At 46.1% G+C, this 12,999-nt stretch overlaps 1 protein-coding gene across 2 annotated transcripts in view; it reads left to right on the forward strand.

The window, feature by feature from the left end:
- Positions 1 to 12,999, forward strand: part of ajap1 (adherens junctions associated protein 1) — a 269,987-nt gene that overhangs the window by 159,038 nt on the left and 97,950 nt on the right. The gene's annotated exons all lie outside the window — the stretch shown is intronic.

Consider the following 12,999-nt stretch of genomic DNA (forward strand, 5'->3'; position numbering starts at 1 on the left):
CCCATCCATTTTCTATGTTGAAGCTAGTAAAGTTAACTTTTGGGGGAGTGCCTGAAGATGACTAGCCGATGTTTAAGACACTGTTTAGAAAGTTAGGAATTATTTAATTTTAAACAGTCCTGATTTCTCCTCTCCCCATTCACCTGTAAGCAGAGAGGTGTTTTTACTCTTTGAGTCCCCTCTTTATTTCCCCCTGCCTTTTCCCCAACCCCTCAGGTTTTTAGTGACAAAATCCTCTATTGATATCCCCACGGCAAACTTGAATCAGACATTGGTTTGGTTTGCACACACTCAAATAAGGGGAGGGAGTTTTGCTATGTTACTCCACCCCACCCCCGAAACATTCACACACTAAAAGAGGGATAAGCGAAAGGAAGAGATACAGGGAAAAGACCACAGACAAAATGAAAATAATTGTTTCACATGAATTCTGAGTGTGGAATCAAAATTCCATTGGTGAATTCCTTCAGAAAGCTTAGCAGGCTGAAGCTGATGGGCGTAATCCACTTTTCCAGTAGCGCTGATTCCATGATAGGAGGTAGGGAGCGGCACGGTAGCTAGCACAGCTGCTTCACAGTTCCAGGGTCCTGGGTTCAATTCCCGGCTCGGGTCACCCTCTGTGTGGAGTTTGCACATTCTCCTCGTGTCTGCGTGGGTTTCCTCCGGGTACTCAGGTTTCCTCCCACAGTCCAAAGATGTGCGGGTTAGGTTGATTGGCCATGCTAAGAAATTGCCCCTTAGTATCCAGGGATGCGTAGGTTAGAGGGATTAGTGAGTAAAATGTGTAGGGATATGGGGATAGGGCTTGGATGGGATTGTGTTCAGTGCAGACTTGATGGGCCGAAATGCCTCTTTCTGCGCTGTAGGGTTCTATAATCTATGCCCACAGAGATAAATTAGTTGTGCAGTAGGCACTTGTACAGATGTTCAGTCATTCCAGTAGAAACAGTGTAGTTGAGGCAATTCATAGAGTTCTAGTTCTGCTGCTGTTATATTGATGGAAGTTGGCAGATTGTTCAGCTCCACATGGCAATATTTACAGTTTGTGGGGGAGGGGAGGGCACGTAACATAATTCTCACTTCTTTCTTGGACAAAGGATGGAGATTGCTGGTCTGGATTCTTGAGAGAGTTTACATTTTATCCATTAATACGCTTACCAGAGATCTCAAGGTCCTTTGTCTTTGCAGACACACCACTGGATAAAGCTCTGCCTTAGAAATGTCAAGAGTCTTTTTGTATTTCCCTGGAATTTGATTTCTGCAGTTGCAGGCATTAACAACTCTTTAGAGATAACGAGGTTGCTGTGGTGTTCCGAAATTCCTTTTGTGTGAGCCATGGCTTCAGTCAGTCTAAGACCTTTATCCAAGATATTTAAAAAGTAATAATAATTTTATAAAGTAGCGAGAATGATATAGATATATATATTTTTCTCTCTCTTGTCTCCTTGTCATCAACAAAGTTAGATTGTTTTATTCACCCAAGGGGTAGTAGATTTTTTATAATGTTGGCACATTGCAATGGGTAATACGGGTACAGTGGCAGGATTTTATGGTCTCGCCCATCCCGAAACTGGAAAATACTGACCGAGGTCAAGGGACCATCCCATTGTCCACCCCTCACCTGTTCTGATTCCCTTGGCGGGCGGGATGGTGAAATCCCGGCTGAGTCTCAAAACCGGAATCCTCTGGACAAAGATAGTGCCAGATTTCAAACCTTGCCGGATTTTGGGTTGGGTGCTTTGGACAGTATGTGGTTAATGGTTTCTCAAAGTTTGGGAGTAGAACAACGGTGCACAAGCAGTGAATGGAATAACTAGTCAGGTGGCACACCATGCCAAAGCAGGTAAGATTTTTTTTTAATTTTACCCATTAAAATTGATGTATGGCATATAGATTTGGCTTTCAGACAACTCTGGCTTTTGGATTTGAGATGCTGACCAGGCTTTTCCAGGCTCGCTCAACATGGGCCCAAATTCCCTTATAGCTGATTAATCTCATGAGAGTGGCAGAATGGGTTTGCACTGCGGGAGCCTCTGAAATAAATCTTCTCCATTCCCTCCAGTCAGCGATACAATCAGGTTCAAGTACATTTAAGTAGGAATGGGTGACACGATGCCTTACCTTCCGGGGATGTCAGATCTCGCTACACTGCCTCCCCCACCCCACCCACCAGTGGGAATCACGACTACCCTCCAGAAGTCAAGATGACCAGACTCGGGGCGCAGATGTCAGTACTGGCCCCCAGGTGGTTAGGGACATGGCTGGACAGGCTCTGGCACTCCTCCCCTGCCCGCCAGCACCCTGGCAATGTCAAACTGGCAGTGTCAGGTTGGTACTTCCAAGGGGTAGGATCGATGGATGGGGCTAAGGTGGGACTGGAGCAGGAGGGGTGGGGGGAGGTAGGGCCAAGGGGGAAAATGGGGAAATGATGGGGAGGGAGATTGCCAGAGATAATAGATGAGTGAGGAGATAAGGGAAGGCCAAGTAGTATTATCGCTAGACTATTAATCTAGAAACTCAGCTGGTGTTCCAGGGACCACGGCAGGTGGTGGAATATAAATTCAATTTTTAAAAAAATCTGGAATTAAGAATCCACCGATGACCATGAAATCATTGTCGATCGTCTGAACCATCTGGTTCACTAATGTCCTTTAGGGAAGGAAGTATCCTTATCTGGCCTGGCCAACCAGAGCCACTGCAATGTGTTTGACTCTCAATTACCCTCTGAAATGGCCGAGCAAGCCATTCGGTTCAAGGATAGCTCAGGATGGCCAGCCAGTGGTGCTCATGTCCCACGAATTAATAAAAGAAAGATTGCCCGGAATGACAGATGGGCGATTGGGTGGAAGGGGCCCTGTCTCATAATGTTACGATTGGATGTCCTTTATAAAGGGCGCCATGAGCTTCATGGAGCCAAACGTGTGGGTGTCTTTAGGTCCCACCCCTCAATAATGATGGGGCAAACTATGCCCTCCTGCTTTCTTTGACATCGTTTCAGAAGATCTGGAGAGAAACCCTGTGGGTGACCTAACCAAAAGATTTTAAATGCAGAATGAGCATGAAAATGGGAGTTTCACAGCCATTTTACCCATGACACTTATTCAAAAATTGAGCCAGAATCTGATTTTCACCTGCAGGAGGAAGGAACAGGGCCTAAGTTTGTCGTCAAGCCGGCTGCAGAATGCTAGTGTGCGCTATTGCACATGTGCCCTCATATCCCAGTGCACTCTCTCAGGGGTCCACAGTGAACTGGAAGATTATCACTTCCCCACTCACATCACACCCTCCAGTTGCCCCCCAATTGGCATCCCCGATTATGCCCCTGCCCACTCCCTCCCCTGGCTGATCGTCTTCCCCAATTTCCCTCACCCCCAGCCAATCACCACCGCTGACTCTCCCTGACCTTAAACCTCCCCCACCCCCCACAATCCTAGCCGGTCACTGCTCCAGCCATCCCGTTGCAGCGTACACAGGCCACCACGCTCTGCTGCCCCTTCAAATTCTGCCTACTTCAGGCCCATCCCTTCCACTTAGGCCCCACCTCTTGGCATTGCCCTGGGGGTGGGGCCTATACACCATACCAGCAGTATTTTGGACAGAGATTAGACTAATCAATCTAGTGAAAAGATGGGTAATTGGTATTAATTTTGATTTAAAAAGAAGCATCAGCTAGAAGGTCAAACTGGAGATCTTCCCCACCTCTGCAATTCAGTTCTTACTCCATGCTTTGAAGTTAGCAATTAGATCATATGAGGAACTCTTTGATCCTGGAGCACTGTGTGTGTTTGCCTGGAAGTCACAGCAGAAGAGGGTCCTGCACTTCTACAGAGGTGGAGTAGGAGGGAACAATAAATGTGATCCAAGCTGTGAAAAGGAGGAAATATGAGCTGCAGTGTGAGTATGGAAAGTTCAGGGATAAAATTGAAAAGGGAATTAGGGAGGCAAATAGTAGGCGTAAAAACAAAATTGGCACTTATAATCAAGAAAAATCCAAAGATGTTTTATAGACATATAGAGAGCGAGAGGACAACTGAGAAAAACTCCAGAACCCATCAGAGACAGAGAAAGAGCCTGTGTGTTAAGGCAGAAGACATAGACATGGGCTGGAATTTTCCAGCTGTTCACACCGGTGGGATTTTCCAGTCCCGCTGCAGTGAATGGGCGGCATGGCGACACAGTGGGTTAGCACTGTTGCTTCACAGCTCCAGGGTCCTGGGTTCGATTCCCGGCTCGGGTCACTGTCTGTGTGGAGTTTGCACATTCTCCTCGTGTCTGCGTGGGTTTCCTCCAGGTGCTCCGGTTTCCTCCCACGGTCCAAAGATGTGCGGGCTAGGTTGATTGGCCATGCTAAGAAATTGCCCCTTAGTATCCAGGTTAGCGAGGGTTAGAGGGATTAATGGGTGTAATATATAAGGATATGGGGGTAGGGCCTGGGTGGGATTGTGGTTGGTGCAGACTCGATGGGCTGAAGGGCCTCTTTCTGCACTGTAGGGTTCTATGATCTATGATCTAGGAATGGAGATTTGGCCAAGTGCCAAATTCTCTGTCCTCGCTGGCAGCAGTGATGGGGCGTGAATGGTCAGAAAATTTCGATTAATACTTTGTATCTGTCTTCATAAAAACGGTTACAGTACAGAAATTACAGTCAAGGAGATGTATGGAGCATTAGTCGTGGTAAACATCAAGAGAGAGGAAACATCCATGGCTTTAGCAGATTGGAAAGTAGATAAGTTGCCATTCCGAGATGAAACATCTCCCAAGTTGCTGAGCAGGGAAAAGGAGGAAATAGTAAAGGCACTGGCCATATTTTCCAGTCCTCCCTGACCCAGGTCTTGTGCAGGAGGGCTCTTAACATTACAGTGTTGTTTTCAAAGGCAGGAAAGGTGTAATAACAACGCAGTTCTTTAGGGAAAGAAATCTGCCATCCTTACCCGGTCTGGCCTACATGTGACTCCAGAGCCACAGCAATGTGGTTGACTCTCAACTGCCCTCTGAAATGGTCTAGCAAAGCACTTGGTTGAAGAGTAATTAGGGATGGGCAATTAATGCTGTAAGAAGTCTCACAACACCAGGTTAAAGTCCAACAGGTTTATTTGGTAGCAAAATCCACTAGCTTTCATAAGAACATAAGAACATAAGAAATAGGAGCAGGAGTAGGCCATCTAGCCCTTCGAGCCTGCCCCGCCATTCAATAAGATCATGGCTGATCTGTCGCTGCTCAGTTCCACTTTCCCGCCCTCTCCCCATAACCCTTAATCCCCTCTCCTATCAAAAACCCATCAACCCGCGTCTTAAAAATATTTAGCGAGGCAGCCTCCACCACTTCAACGGGCAGAGAATTCCAGAGATTCACCACCCTTTGAGTAAAGAAGTTCCTCCTCAACTCCGTTCTAAACCGCCCCCCTTTTATCTTGAGGCTGTGCCCTCTAGTCCTACTGTCCTTTCTGAGTGAGAAGAGTCTCTCCACCTCTATCCTATCCATCCCATTCATCATCTTATACGTCTCAATGAGATCTCCCCTCATTCTTCTAAACTCTAACGAGTACAAGCCCAGTTTATTCAGCCTCTCCTCATAGCTCAACCCCCTCAACTCCGGCATCAGCCTAGTAAACCTCCTCTGCACTCCCTCCAAGGCCAAAATATCTTTGCGCAGGTGCGGCGCCCAAAACTGCACACAGTGCTCCAGCTGCGGCCTCACCAATGCCCTATACTGCTCCTGCGTTAGGTGAGGACTTACCTGACTTGGGACAATAAGGGGCAACTTAGCATAGCCAACCGCATAACCTTCACATCTTTGGACTGTGGGAGGAAGCGGAGAAGCGGAGATCCCAGAGGACACCCATGGAGGAGAACTTGCAAAGTCCACACGGAAAGTGACCCAAGGTGAGAATCAAGCCCGTGTCCCTGGTGCTACGAGGCAGCTGTGCTAACCACTGATAAGAGGCACTTACTTCCCATACCCGAGAAGCTAATAGTCTGGGGTCATAGCATCTGATAAAAGTATTAGAGGGGAGTTTTGGCAAAAACGTTTTCATCCAGATGGGTGTCTGGAATTCACCGCCTGAAAGGATGGCAGAGGAAATAATGCCCATTGCAATTTAAAAATACCTGCCCGTGATTGTCAAGGTGAACATGTCGCATCTGACATTAGTTGTACTTTCACAATTGGCAGCACTTGCTGAATAATCCTGAATTACACTAACGACCAAATTAAGAGCTCATAATGTAGCTCGCTTACCCTTGCTAGAAGCTACAAATATTCATATGCAAGACCTTGTCCTCTGCAGGCAAAAGGTGCATGCCCAGGCATTGTGTCTTTTTGAAGTTAAACGTGGGGTGGCACATTGGTTAGCACTGTTGCCTCACAGTGCCAGGGCCCTGGGTTCATTTCCGCCATTGGATGAGTATGTGGCGTTTGCACATTCTCCTCATTTCTGTTGGGTTTCCTCCTAGTGTTCTAGTATACTCCCACAGTCCAAAGATGTGCAAGTTAAGTGGGTTGACCATGATAAATTGCCCCTCAATGTCAGGGCCCCTAGCAGGGTAAATAAGTGGTATTGCGGGATAAGGCATGGATGGAACTGTTGGTGTGGACTCGATGGGCCAAATGGCCTCCTTCTGCGCTGTAGGGATTCTATGATCCTATGGAAAACATGGGAGAAAATTCCCTGGTACAGTCCCCATAACAGCCCTTGACCAATCAGAGTTGACTTTCCCACCAGTCTTTTCTTATGCAGTATAAATTGTTGCTTTCTTTGAAATTTGACATTCTTGCATCCGTTCTGATGAGTACAATACAAAAGCTTCAATAGTATGTCTCTTATTTCAGCTATACTCGAGTATTATACTACTAAGTGACAATTTTTAAATACTTCGATGTGCGTTTGAAGTGTCATAAACTACAAGGATACAGACCAGGAGCTGGAAAATAGTTCAATTTTGTTTAGCCAGCACATCCATAATGGACTAAATGGCCTCCTTCTGTGCCATAAACTTTCATAGAAGCATAGAAGATAAGAGCAGGAGGAGGCCATTTGGCCCTTTTGAGCCTGCTCTGCGATTTATCACAATCATGGTGGATCGTCCAATTCAATAACCTAATCCTGCTTTTTCTCAAATCCTTTGATCCCATTCGCCCCAAGTGTTATATCCAGCTGCCTCTTGAATACATTCAATGTTTTGGCGTCAACTACTTCCTGTGGTAATGAATTCCACAGGTTCACCACTCTTTGAGTGAAGAAATGTCTCCTCATCTCCATCCTAAATGGTCTACCCTGTATCCTCAGTCTGTGACCTCTGGTCCTGGACTCCCGTCGGGAACATCCTCCCTGCATTTATCCTGTCTAGTCCTGTTTGAATTTTATAACTCTCTGTGAGGTTTCCCCTCATTCGTCTGAACTCAAAGCAAAGAAGCCCTAGCCTAGTCAACCTCTTATCATACATCAGTCCAATCATCCCTGGAATCAACCTTCCTGCACTCCTTCGAGAGCCAGAACATCCTTCCTAAGAAAACTACACACAGTACTCTAGGTGTGGCCTCACCAAGGCCCTGTAGAATTGCAACAACACATCCCTGCTCCTGTACTCAAAATCTCTTGAAATGAGGCCAACGTACCATTTGCCTCCTTTACTGCCTGCTGCACCTGCATGCTTACCTTCAGCAACTGGTGCTCAAGGACACCCAGGTCCTGCTACACAGTCCCCTCTCCCAATTTACGGATCTTCAGGTAGTAATGTCCCTTCTTGTTTTTGCTTCCAAAATGAATAACCTCACATTTATCCAAATTATATTGCATTTGCCATTGATTATCCCACTCACCCACCCTGTCCAGATCATGCTGAAGGATTTCTGCATCCTCTTTACAGTTCGCCCTCCCCCAACTTTGAGATGTTCCATTTTGTTTCCTCGTCCAAATCATTAATATACATTGTGAATAGCTGGGGTCCCAGCACCGATCCCTGTGGCATCACACTAGTTACTGCCTATCAATTTGAAAAAGATCCATTAATTCCTATTCTTTGTTTCCTCTCTGCCAACCAGTTTTCTATCCATCTCAATACCCTTCCCCCAATCCCATGCGCTTTAATCTTGCATGATAATCTCTTATGTGGGACTTTGTCAAACGCTGTCTGGAAGTCCAAATATACCACATTGACTGGCTCCCCCTTGTCAACCCTACTACTTACATCTTCAATGAATTCCAGTGGATTTGTCATGCATGATTTCTCCTTCATAAATCCATGCTTACTCTGTCTGATCCTATCACTGCTTTCTAAATGCTCCACTATAAAGTCCTTGATAATGGATTTGAGAATTTTCCCCACTATCGATGTTAGGTTTACTGGTCTATAATTTCCTGTTTTCTCTCTCTCTCCCTTTTTGAATATTGGAGTAGGCACAGTAAGTAGTCTCACAACACCAGGTTAAGGTCCAACAGGTTTATTTGGTAGCACAAGCTTTCGGAGCTTTAAGAACATAAGAACATAAGAACATAAGAAATAGGAGCAGGAGTAGGCCATCTAGCCCTTCGAGCCTGCCCCGCCATTCAATAAGATCATGGCTGATCTGTTGTGGCTCAGTTCCACTTTCCCGCCCTCTCCCCATAACCCTTAATCCCCTCTCTTATCAAGAACCCATCAACCCGCTTCTTAAAAATATTTAGCGAGGCAGCCTCCACCACTTCAACGGGCAGAGAATTCCAGAGATTCACCACCCTTTGAGTGAAGAAGTTCCTCCTCTAACTCCGTTCTAAACCGCCTCCCCTTTATCTTGAGGCTGTGCCCCCTAGTCCTACTGTCTTTTTTGAGCGGGAAGAGTCTCTCCACCTCTATCCTATCCATCCCATTCATCATCTTATATGTCTCAATGAGATCTCCCCTCATTCTTCTAAACTCTAACGAGTACAAGCCTAGTTTATTCAGCCTCTCCTCATAGCTCAATCCCTTCAACTCCGGTATCAGCCTAGTAAACCTCCTCTGCACTCCCTCCAGGGCCAAAATATCCTTGCGCAGGTGCGGCGCCCAAAACTGCACATAGTACTCCAGCTGCGGCCTCACCAATGCCCTATACAGCTGCAGCAAGACCTCCCTACTTTTATATTCAATCCCCCTCGCTATGAAGGCCAGCATCCCATTCGCCTTCCTGACCACCTGCTGCACCTGCAAGCTGGGTTTTTGCGACTCATGCACAAGGACCCCGAGGTCCCTCTGCACCGTCGCCTGCTGCAGTTTTTCGCCACGTAAGTAATAGTCCTTCCTACCATTCTTCCTACCAAAGTGGACCACCTCACACTTGCCAACATTAAATTCCATTTGCCATTTCCTGGCCCATTCGCCCAGCCTATCTAGATCCTTCTGCAGACTCTCCACACCCTCCGCACAATTTGCCTTTCCCCCAATCTTGGTGTCATCAGCAAATTTCGACACCCTGCACTCGGTTCCCTCCTCCAGATCATCTATATAAATGGTAAATAGCTGAGGCCCCAGCACCGACCCCTGGGGCACCCCACTAGTCACCAACCGCCAATCCGAATAGCACCCATTGACCCCCACTCTCTGCCTCCTATTTGACAACCAATCCTCTATCCACGCTAACACCCTACCCCCAACTCCATGTCCCCTGACCTTCTGCAATAACCTCTTGTGAGGTACCTTGTCAAACGCCTTCTGAAAATCCAGAAAGACCACATTTACCCCTTCATCACTTACTGTGCCTACCCCAGTCCAACACCGGCAACTCCACATCATGAATATTGGAGTGATATTAGCTACCCTCCAATCTGCACGGACTGTTCCAGAGTTTATAGAATCCTGGAAGATGACCACCAATGTATCCATTATTTCTACAGCCATTTCTTTAAGTATTGTGGGCTGTAGATTATCAGGCCCTGGGGATTTGTCTGCCTTCATTGCCATTAATTTTCCCAGCACCGTTTCGCTATTAATGTTGCTCTTCCTCAGTTCTTCCCTCTCTCTAAATCTTGCATTTTCCAACATTTCTGGTATCTGATTTGTGTCCTCTTTTATGAAGACAGAACCAAAGTATGTATTCAGTTGCCCAATCATTTATTTGTGTGTTCCCCCATTTCTGTCTGTAGGGGGCCTACATTTTTCTTCACCAACCTTTTTCTCTTCACGTATCTACAGAAACTTAGTGCCAGTCTTTATGTTCCCTGCAGGCTTACTTTCACACTATATTTCTCCCTTCTTAATCAATTCTCTGGTCCTTCTTTGCTGAACTGTTCTCCCTGGAATGATGGAAGTTGAGGGGATAACCTGATAGAAGTCTACAAGATTATGAGGGGCAAGGACAGACTGGATAGTCAGAAGCTTTTTCCCAGGGCAGAAGAGTCAATTACTAGGCGGCACAGGCTTAAGGTGCAAGGGACAAGGTTTAAAGGAGATATACAAGGCAAATTTTTTACACAGAGGGTGTTGGGAATGTGGAACTTGCTACCAGGGAAGTAGCAGAAGCAGATACGATCATGGCTTTTATGTTAAAAATTGGTATTTTTAATATTGTTTGTCTTGCTCTCAATATTTTTCGCTATACCCTGTTTGAATTTTGCCCTTGGTTTCTCTGCCTATCACTTTTCTTATTACCTTTTCTGCCTCTTGTTTTTGTCCTTGCTCCCTCCTTCTCTGTCTTGACAAATAGATGAATAGGATCGGAATAGAGGGTTACAGTTCCCGGAAGGGTTGGGGGTTTTAGTTCAGCCAGGCAGAATGGTTGACACAGACTCGGAGGGCCGAAGGGCCTGTTCCTGTGCTGTAATTTTCTTTGTTCTTTATTCTTTGAATACTAAACTGCTCCCAATCCTCAGACCTATTATTTTTCTTGGCCAATTTGTCTGCTTCTTCCTTGGATCGGATGCTCTCTCTAATTTTCTTTGTAAGCCATGGATTGGCCCTCTTACCCATTTTGCTTTCGTGCCATACAGCAATAAACAGTTGCTGAAGTTTCGCTATGTGTTCCTCAAATGTTTGCCATTGCCTACCCAATGTCATCCCTTTAAGTAACTCTTCCCAGTCTATCAAGGCCAACTCATGCCTCATATCCTCATAGTCTCCTTCATTAAGGTTCGGCACCTAGTCTCTGAATCAACTACTTCACTCCTTATTTTGATAAAAAATTCTATCATGTTATGGTCGTTCATCTCCAAGGGGTCTCGTATAGCTAGATTAGCAATGATTCCCTTCTCATTACACATTATCCAGTCTAAGTTTGCCTGCTCTCTAATTGGTTCCTCCACATACTGGTCAAGAAAACCATCCCATATTCACTCCAGGAATTCCTTCTCTACGGTATTGTGACTAATTTGATTTGCCCAATCTATGTGCAGAGTGCAGAGGGACCTCGGGGTCCTTGTGCATGAGTCGCAAAAACCCAGCTTGCAGGTGCAGCAGGTGGTCAGGAAGGCAAATGGGATGCTGGCCTTCATAGCGAGGGGGATTGAATATAAAAGTAGGGAGGTCTTGCTGCGGCTGTATAGGGCATTGGTGAGGCCGCAGCTGGAGTACTGTGTGCAGTTTTGGGCGCCGCACCTGCGCAAGGATATTTTGGCCCTGGAGGGAGTGCAGAGGAGGTTTACTAGGCTGATACCGGAGTTGAGGGGGTTGAGCTATGAGGAGATGCTGAATAAACTAGGCTTGTACTCGTTAGAGTTTAGAAGAATAAGGGGAGATCTCATTGAGACGTATAAGATGATGAATGGGATGGATAGGATAGAGGTGGAGAGACTCTTCCCGCTCAAAAAAGACAGTAGGACTAGGGGGCACAGCCTCAAGATAAAGGGGAGGCGGTTTAGAACGGAGTTGAGGAGGAACTTCTTCACTCAAAGGGTGGTGAATCTCTGGAATTCTCTGCCCGTTGAAGTGGTGGAGGCTGCCTCGCTAAATATTTTTAAGAAGCGGGTTGATGGGTTCTTGATAAGAGAGGGGATTAAGGGTTATGGGGAGAGGGCGGGAAAGTGGAACTGAGCCACGACAGATCAGCCATGATCTTATTGAATGGCGGGGCAGGCTCGAAGGGCTAGATGGCCTACTCCTGCTCCTATTTCTTATGTTCTTATGTTCTTATTAAAATCACCCATGATCATCAATATTCTCCTACCACGTGCATCCCTAATTTCGTGTTTAATGCCATTCCCAACATCACCACTGCAATTTGGGGGTCTATATATGACACCCGCTGATATTTTTTGACCCTTGGCATTTCTCATCTCTATCCATACAGGCTCCATGTTGTCAGAGCTAATATCCTTTCTCACTATTAACCGGCAGTGCCACTCCACCACCTTTTCCTTTATGCCTGTCCTTCCTAAATACTGAACACCCTGGGACATTCAGTTCCCACCCCCGTTCACCCTGCAGCCTAGTCTCCATAATCCCAATTATATTCTACCCTTTTACATCTGTCTGCACGATTAGTCATCCACTTTATTGCAAATGCTTCGCGCATTAAGGCACAGAGCCTTTAAACTCATCTTTTTAAATTGTTTGATTCAATCCCAATATTTTTCTCTATACCCTGTTTGAATTTTGCCCTTGGTTTCTCTGCCTATCGTTTCTCTTATTACCTTTTCTACCTCTTGTTTTTGTCCTTGCTCCCTTTTTCTTGGACTCCTTACATAGGGTTTCCATCCTCCTGGCATATTGGTTCAAAACCCTCCCCAGCTGCTCTAGCAAACAGTCCCCCCCAGGACATCAGTCCCAGTCCTGCCCAGGTGTAGCCTGTCTAATTTGTACAGGTCTCACCTCCCCCAGAACCAGGCCCTAAGTCCCAGGAATCTGAAACTGTCCCCCTGACACCATCTCTTCAGCGACATATTCATCCGATATATCCTGTGACTTCTACTCTGACTATCACGTAGCACCAGTAGTAATCCTGAGATCATTGCCTTTGAGGTCCGATTTCTTAATTATCTTCCTAGCTCCTTGTATTCTGCTTTTAGGACCTCATTCCCTTTTTTTACCAATGTTGCTTGTACCGATGTGTAC

Source organism: Carcharhinus amblyrhynchos, chromosome 30 (assembly GCF_965287045.1).
Source record: "Carcharhinus amblyrhynchos chromosome 30, sCarAmb.v2.hapA, whole genome shotgun sequence".
Lineage (NCBI taxonomy): Eukaryota > Metazoa > Chordata > Chondrichthyes > Carcharhiniformes > Carcharhinidae > Carcharhinus > Carcharhinus amblyrhynchos.